We start from the raw sequence: 9340 nt of genomic DNA, 5'->3' as shown, positions 1-9340 counted from the left end.
TTGGTAGAGATGGGGTTTTATCATGTTGGCCAGGATGATCTCCATCTCTTGACCTCGTGAACCGCACACCTCAGCCTCCCAAAGTGCTAGGATTACAGGCGTGAGCCACCGCACCCAGCGGCATACTAAAATTTATCTGCAGTCCTAGTCATGGGTCAGGTCTGGTTTTAGGATTTTGGCAGCTACACACCTACACAATTATCTGGGTAAGAGTGGAATAGGCTCTCCCTCTATGAAATACAGGAAATGTAATAGAAGCTGCTTTCTCTATGTTCCCAGTATTTCACCATCTGCCACATTTTGAGGGACAGAATAAAACCCTGCCTGTAAAATCATAAAGTTTTCACTTCTCCAGTGCAGTTGAATATTTAGTCTTGTTGTTCACAAAATGGTATTAATGAGAAAACAGGTCAGTGGGTTATTTCCCTTGAGGTCCAGTTAGCACTGAAAAGAATCATGACATTTTACAGCTCAGAGGGATCAAACCATAATTCTGTGAAACTCCTATCTTTTCAAATAAAGAACTGGAGTTCCCAAGCAGTTGAGAGACTTGTCAAAGGTCAAATGGTAAGTGGCACTGATTCTGTAACCCACTGTAGTGGGTCAAATATGAACATTTTGGTATTTAATTTCCATTGCCAGTCTGAGAATAAGCAATGTTAGGGTGGTGCAAAAATAGTTGCCCTTTCAGGCTTTGAATTTTAAATCATTACAACTAGGCTCAAACACATCTCTGTTAATCAAAATAGGGATGATTACAATCAACACACATTTTTGCCAATAATAAATAAGTGTTTATCGCTGTAGTGTAAAAATTTTTGCTTCGGGATTCAACAAACTCTTGGAAAACATTTTCTGCATGCTGCTGGTTGTGGAAGCATTTTTTCTGCAAAAAGTTATCGAGATGCTTGAAGGAGTGCTAGCTGGTTGGCGAGGGGTCAGGTGACTATATCGGATGAGGCAAAACTTCGTAGCCCAATTCATTCAACTTTGACAGCATTGGTTGTGTGATGTGTGGTCAGACATTGTCATGGAGAAGAACTGGGCCCTTTCTGTTGACCCATACCGGCTGCAGGTGCTGCAGTTTCCAGTGCGTCTCATCGATTTCCTGAGCATACTTCTCAGATGTAATGGTTTGGCCGGGATTCTGAAAGCTGTAGTGGATCAGACCGACAGCAGACCACCAAATGGTGACCATGCCCTGCTTTTGGCGCAAGTTTGGCTTTGGGAAGTGCTTTGGAGCTTCTTCTCAGTCCAACCACTGAGCTGGTCAGGTAAAATCCAATTTTTGTCCCATGTCACAATCGAAGAGAGAAATGGTTCATTGTTGTTGCGTAGAATAAGAGAAGATGACGTTTCAAAACGCCGATTTTTTTTATTTTCACTCAGCTCATGAGGCGCCCACTTATCGAGCTTTTTCACCTTTCCAATTTGCCTCAACTGCTGAATGACCGTAAAATAGTCACCTTTGAGTTCTTCGGCAACTTCTTCTGTAGTTGTGAGAGCATCAGCTTTGACAATTGCTCTCAATTGGTCGTTGTCAACTTCTGGTGGCCGGCCACTACGCTTCTCATCTTCAAGGCGCTCATCTCCTTTGCAAAACTTCTTGAACCACCACCGCACTGCACATTCATTAGCAGTTCCTGGGCCAAATGCATTGTTGATGTTGCGAGTTGTCTTTGCTGCTTTACAACCCATTTTGAACTAGAATAAGAAAATTGCTCGAATTTGCGTTTTGTCTAATAACATTTCCATAGTATAAAATAAACATAAAATAAACAGCAAGTAATAAGTCATTAGCAAAACAACATAAAGTGAGAGATGACCATTAAAATGATGTATAACATAACTACATTTATTTAAGAATGTATTCCAATATCAAAAGGCAAATTCCAACAATGCAAAAATTTCGATTACTTTTACACTCACCTAATATTAAAAGAATTTTATAGATAAAAAAGAGTCTGAGAGAAGTTAATTTTTATTGAAGAAGAAGGACAGAAAACAACAGAGCTGAGATGTGAAATGGAAATTGTCTGAATCTTCAGTGCATTTTCTCTTAATCTCTGCAAAATCTCTCTCTCTCTCTCTCCACTTCCCCCCTTTTTGTATACACACACACACTCCATGTCAACCTCTCCAATGGGCATAAATAGTTCCATTGTATAATTTGTATAATGTACCAGTGAAGCAGCCAAAACAAAATTTGTAGATTTCTTAACATAAATCTAGCACCACGACAGAAATAAACAATTTGAGATGGGCTATGAGTATCACTCCCACCCAGGTATGTCAGGGTTTCAATACCAGAGGATGGTGCCAGGGTTGGCCTGTGAGTTCCTGAGTGGAACACTGCTATTCTGTTATGTTTTTTCTAGTCCTAACTTCTACCTCATTAACAAAGTTTTCAATGAAGTTGAGAATTGTACTATTCCTTGCGTTTTTAATAGACTTTATCTTTTAGAGCAGTTTTAGGTTCACAGGAAAACTGAACAGAGTATACAGAGCATTCCCATATACTCCTTGACCCCACATTTGCACATCCTCTCCTAATATCAACATCCTTCACCAGAATGGTACATCTGTTGCAGCTGTTGAATCTACATTGGCAAGTCATTATCACCCAGAATCTACAGTTTACATTAGGGTTCACTCTTGGTGGTATCTATCATATGGGTTGTGACAAATGTACAATGACATGTATCCATCATTATACTTATTATTGCCTGCATTTAAAGTCAGCTTCTGAGTTAGCAATTACAAGTCTAACTGAAATTTCTCTTAGAAGATAAAGCATCTTGACATGCTGTCAGAAATCTTGGGCCATAATATGGTTAATGAAGTGTTTGAGCAGGAAATAATATGATTTTATAAAAGCAACTGCTATTGGCCAACAGATGTAGCTTTGACAACTTCTACTAGATTTCCAAATATTATGTCTTAAAATTTGCTATACGAAATGTATATAATATTACAGTATTAAGTAAATATATTTAAATGTCTAAGTAATCAATTTTTATGGGAGTCCAGAGTGAGTCTAAGTTGTTTCTGTTCTAAATATTAATTTGTGTTTTAGTAAATATTATTTTGTTCACTACAGACCTATGAACAGTTAGTACAGCAGGAAAAAAAGACCAAATTTTATACTTACCACAAATATAATAATGATATTTTCACTATAATTTCTTCTCAAAAATAAAAAGATTCAACTACAACTACAGAGGGTAATTTGTAGTAAAATGACCTTTATTAACCTAAACACTCTTGTGCTGGATAACTTGGGCAGAGCATGCTAGGAAGCTCATATTAGTCAGCTCACGTTTAATGTTGGAAAAGAAACAGCTTTCAAGGTACTGTCATTAAAAAAAAGGCCACGTTTTAAATTTTATCAGAACATTTATAAGGAGTTTAAATTTCTTAATATTCCCCCCCTAAAACATTTTTATTGACTTAATAACCAACTCCCTGGATTGTTTGGAATACTCAAGAATTTTAAATGAACCTAGGCCAGACTTTAATGTGTGTGACAAATTCTGCTGACTCAGGAGTTTTTAAATAAACTAAGATAATATAATTATAGAATGAGAGTGCTGGTAGAATTAATAGTGTTGACCCTATCAGTTCAGTTATTAACAGATAGCCATATTCAACTAATTGAAAAGTTCTGTTGATGATATCACCAAAGAATATTTCATATCTTTCAATTTGTTTCCATCACCACTTTTACATTCCTGTCCAAACTTATTTCCGGCCTGGTCTGCAATAGCCTCTGATCCTAGTTCCCACAGCCCATCCTGGCCCATTGCCCCTCCCTTAAATTAATCCCATCTGTGGTTGCCTGCTAGTGTAAGCTTTATAAAGTACATTTGGATAAATTATCTCATAGTCTCCCATTACCCTTATGATGAAGAAAAAACAAAAAAAAACCCTTCCTCTTCCCTGGAAGCCCCCGAATGATTTAGCCATTGCTGACTCCACCATGATTTTTATACTATAACCAGCTGCTTATTCACTAAACTCTACTTACACTAGTCTCCTCTCTCACCCTTTAACTCGTCAAGACCTTCCCAGTCCCAAAGCATGTTGTTCACCTTCCTTCTTCTTTTCCTGTATTTTCTGGTTAATTTCTCTTCATCCTTCAAGTTGTACCCTACATGTCTCTTTCCCAGGGCATCCTCCTCTGACATCCCTAACACAGAAGTTAGGTAACTATGCTATCAGCTCTCACAGCACCCTGAAATTTTACTTTGTAGAATGTAACCACAATTTTATTCTAAGAAATATTATTGTATTGGCGTAATGTGTTTGTTTGTTTTTTTCCCCTCCACTAAGCTCCTTGAAACCACATGTGTCTTGTTCATCACTGACTTCACTAAAATCCTGGCTGAAAAATTAAAATCGCCTGAAGAGACTGAAAAGAATTCTAATACCTAGACCATGCCCCAGGTCAATTAGACAAAAGTTTAAGTGCTGGCCTGAGTTTCAGTACTTTTTAAAACTCCCCACTATTTTATTTTAAAGCTCTCAAAGTGATTCAAATGAAATTCAAGATTGAGAACATCTGACTTCATACAATACTTGTTATAAAATAGATGCAGCTACTCGGGAGGCTGAGGCAGGAGAATGGCGTGAACCTGGGAGGCGGAGTTTGCAGTGAGCCGAGATTGCACCACTGCACTCCAGCCTGGGAGACAGAGTGAGACTCAAAAAGAAAAAAAAAAAAAAAGAGAAGCGTTTGTTGTAATAAAGAGTAGATTAGAAATATTAAGATGGCTCCAAGACAAGGCATTTAGAGAGAAGCAAAATAAATAGCCAAGTTTAAATAAAATAGAAAATCCTAAAGAACCCTCTAAATAGGTTAGACATCTTAACCCATGGAGATTTAAAAAAATCATTATTCATATTCACTAAGAAAACACAATCTAAGTAAAGCTATATGTGACAAGTAAGTAAAGTAAGTATAACAACAAAATGGAAGATAAGAAACTTGTTATAAACAATAGAGTCATCTCCCAGAAAAATAAATGTTTGTTTGGATTGGGGAGCAGTAAGAGAGAAATTACAGAGGTATGACATTTCGGACCATCTGTATCCGTAGAACTTAACTAACAGGACTGAGAACTGAAGCCATCTCTGTCAACATGACTTAAACACTTTTTCCAGGGAAATCTTTCTCAGAGAGATAAGACTATAAACCAATAGATAGCTTCCCTGTTTGCTTCACTAGATTCCTACAAACCAATATATCTGAGCAAACAGTTTTCTCATCTGGGCAAATCAGTTCTCCTATGAGGACATTAGATTGCTCATGTAGGCAAACATCTCATTTGTCAAACTCACTTCAAGACTCTCATCTTACTGAGACCACCAACTGTAAATTATTATACTATTTACTTTGTCCTATCCTAATTAGTTTCTCACCTTGAGGTGCTTGCCTTAAGCTACTTGAGCCCTGATATCAAAACCCTCAAAATCTTCTGCTGACTTCCCTATTTTGAAGACCCATTAAGATTCTTTCAAAATGAGAAACCTTTCTGAAAAGTGCTTTGACATTGATCAGATTTGAAAAACTATATCTTCAGTGGAAACAGGCTTTGCTAATAAGAATACTACCTATTTTCTATCTACAATATAGACAAATACTAAGAAAAAAATTATGATCAGGGTTAGCATTTCACTTCTAAGCCAGGACTTTATTACATGTGCGTAAGAATTTAACAAGTGGTGCGTCAAGACATGAATGGGCCTAAATGAAATCAAAAGAGCAAATCTCATCATTAATTTGGAGAGACTTCTGCTTCATAGAAGGTAGAGTGGTTCATGGTATAGAGTGCCTTGAAAACAAGTGTGGTCTCTCTATCGTGAATGTACAAGATAGTACAGAGACTTGTTATCTGAGGCCCTGAGTACCTTCAACTCAGAAGGGGTGTATAGTCTTCTTATGTTGATATCACAATTGGTTAGGACCCAAAGGGAAGGCAGGGTAAATGATTAGCATCCTCTATCCTCTGGCAAAATGCTACACATCAAGTCAATATCTCTATCTTACTAGTCAGCAAATAGATCAACAAACCAAGTTTTTATTTGGCCAAGATAATTAGAGTAAAAGCAAGACAAGAAAATTAGGTTGTGGTTCAAGTTATAAAACTCTATTATTTTTTAATCACATATCTTAACAAGGGCATTTTGAATTTATATTAGGCAATTATTGCATTGCTGTAAAGAAATACCTGAGACTGGGTAATTTATAAGAAAAGAGATTTAATTGGTTAATGGTTCTGCAGGCTGTGCAAGAAGCACAGTGGCATCTGCTTCTGAAGAGGTCTCAGGATGCTTCCAATCATGGCAGAAGGTGAAGGGGGAGCAGGCACATTACATAGCAAAAGCAGGAACAAGTGAGGGGGGCGAGGTGTCACACTTTTAAACAGCCAGATCTTGTGAGAAGTCACTCACTATGGTGAGGACAGCACCAAGGGAATGATGTTAAACCATTCATGAAAAATCTATCCCCATGATTCAACTACCTCCCACCAGGATCCATCTCCAACACTGAGGATTGCACTTCGACATGAAATTTGGTTGTGGCAAATATCTAACCCATATTATTCCACCCCTGGGCACCCCCCCCCCAAATCTCATGTCCTTCTCATATTCAAAATACAATCATCCCTGCCTAATCGTCCCCACAAAATCTTAACTCATTCCAGCATTAATTCAAAAGTCTCAAGTCCAAGTCCAAAGTCTCTTCTGAGACTCATCTCCTACCTATGAGCCTGTAAAATCAAAGCAAGTTGCTTATTTCCAAGATCCAATGGAAGTATAGGCATTAGATAAACACTGCCATTCCAAAAGGCAGGAATCAGCCAAAGGAAATGGGCTACAGGTCTCATGCAAGTTCAAAACCCAGCAGGGCAGTAATTAAATTTTGAAGCTCCAAAATGATCTCCTTTGACTCCATGTCCCATATCCAGAGAACACTGCTGTGAGGGGTAAACTCCCAAGGCCTTGGGCAGCTCCACCTCTGTGTTTTTGCAGTGTTCATGCCCCATAGCCGCTCTCACAGGTTGGGGTTGCATGCTTGTGACTTTTCCATGAGCAGGTTATAAGCTGCCAGTGGCTTTACCTTTCTGGAGTGTGGAGGTTGGTGGTCCCTTTCTCACAGCTCCACTAAGAAGAGCCCTTGCAGAGACTGTGTGGGGGTTCCAGAGACTGTGTGGGGGCTCCCACCCCACACCCCCCTCCCACACAGCCCTAGTAGAGTTTCTCTGCCAGGGATCCACCTCTGCAGCACCCTTCTGCCTGGACATCCAGGCTTTTCCATACATCCTCTGAAATCTAGGCAGAGGCTCCCAAGCCTCAACTCTTGCACTCTGTGCACCCACAGGCTTAAAACCACATGAAAGACACCAAGGCTTATGGCTTGCACCCTCTGGAGCTGTAGCCCAGGTTGTACCCAGGTCCCTTTAAGCTAGGCTGGAGCCAGAGAGGCCGGATGGAGAGCAGTGTTCCAAGGATGCACAGGGCAATGGTATCCTGGGTATGGCCCATGAAATCATTCTTTCCTCCTAGGCCTCCTGGCCTGTGTGGTAAGGGCTTCCTTGAAGGTCTCTGAAATGCCTTTGAGGCCTTTTTCCTACTGTCTTGGCTATCAGCCCTTGCCTTCTTTTTAGTTACACAGATTTCTCTAGCAAATGGCTGCTCAGCACCCTGCCTAACTTCTCCTGAAAAATGGGCTTTTAATTTCTACCACATAGCCAGCCTGCAAATTTTCTAAACATTTATGCTCTGCTTTCCTTTTAAACATAAATTCCAACTTTAAGTCATTTATTTGCTCCTATATCTGAGCATAGGTTTCTAGAAGCAGCCAGCCCACATCTTGAGTGCTTTACTGCTTATAAATGTCTTTCACCAGATACCCTAAATTATCACTCTGAGGCTCAAACCTCCACAGATCCCTACAGTAGGGGCACAATGCAACCAAACTCTGCTAAGGCACACGTGTGAGCTTTGCTCCAGTTCTCAATAAATTTTGCTCACAACCATTCAACCAGTTTTCCTCATATTCCTGTCTTCTTCTCAGCCCTCCAAACTCTTCCAACCTCTACCTGTCGCTGAGTTCTAAAGCTGCCTCGACATTTTCAGGTACCTTTATAGGAATGCCCCACTCCTTGACACCAATTTTCTGTATTAGACTGTTCTTGCATTGCTATAAAGAAATACTTGAGACTGGATATTTTATAAGAGGCTTAATGGGCTCATGGTTCTGCAAGCTGTACAGAAAGCATAGCAGCATCTGCTTCTGAGGAGACCTCAGGAAGCTTCCAATTATGGTGGAAGGCAAAGAGGGAGCAGGCATACATGACAAAAGCAGGAGAAAGGTACAGGGTGAGGTGGCACACACTTTTAAACAGCCAGATCTTGTGAGAAGTCACTCACTATGGCAAGGATATCATCAAGGGGAGAGTGCTAAACCATTTATGAGAAATCCACCCCCATGATCTGATCACCTCCCACAAGGCTCCACCACCAACACTGGGGATTACATTTCAACATGAGATTTTGGCTGAGCAAATATCCAAACTAGACCAGAATCATAAAAAAATTGCCCCATGAGATATTGATCAGAAATTAAAACCATGAAACTTCATCTGTATCAGCTTCCTAGCCTCCACCGATATGAAGCTTCTGATTTCGTATTTTGAGAAAGAGTGTTCTTGAATTTTAATTACTGTTATTTATTGTTTAGTCCAAAATTTTTGTAGATGTAGGTCTGAGCAACAAAAAGAGGTTGTTTTTATTCTTGTCTTCCTTCTGTTCTTTTCTTTCCTCATTCTTTCTTCCTTCCTTCCACCAAGACCATAAGAACTCTTACGTAATGATTACCTCAACTGAATTTTTTTCATTCACCATGAGAAAATCTGTACTTGAAATCATATACATTTATATGTAATTTAATTATCAAGTTGGATTTACTTTAGGCTTCCTGTTTTTTGTTTAAGAAGATAAGTTTGTTTAAGAGTATTTCATGTAGGAAAATTATGAAACTACAAAATTCTTCACTAAATAAAATCAAAGTCATCTGAAGAGCCTCTTGGGCCATCTGTGTTTGTCCAGAAAGTTTAGTTTACTGAGCATCTTCTCTTTGACAATGTGGTAAGAGCTGAGCACTAAATTCTGCCATATTCACTCATCACAGCAAAGGTATAACATTTATTCCAGAGTTATAAATGGCATCACACTTCCTTCTGGTCCATGTTACCTCTAATCTTAACATAAGTATATTTTTATGTTTATTATTTTAATCTCTCTAACAGTCTTAAATCTCTTTAATAATTTTTAA

At 39.0% G+C, this 9340-nt stretch overlaps 1 pseudogene; it reads right to left on the bottom strand.

Annotated features, from left to right (window-relative positions):
• Window positions 1-736: 736 nt before the first annotated feature.
• Window positions 737-1755, bottom strand: LOC134757990 (histone-lysine N-methyltransferase SETMAR-like; annotated as a pseudogene).
• Between the last annotated feature and the right edge of the window lie 7585 nt (window positions 1756-9340).

Source organism: Gorilla gorilla, chromosome 2, assembly GCF_029281585.2.
Source record: "Gorilla gorilla gorilla isolate KB3781 chromosome 2, NHGRI_mGorGor1-v2.1_pri, whole genome shotgun sequence".
Classification (NCBI taxonomy): domain Eukaryota; kingdom Metazoa; phylum Chordata; class Mammalia; order Primates; family Hominidae; genus Gorilla; species Gorilla gorilla.
Note: the sequence above shows the minus strand (reverse complement) of the source record. Positions and strands in the feature narration are given on the sequence as shown.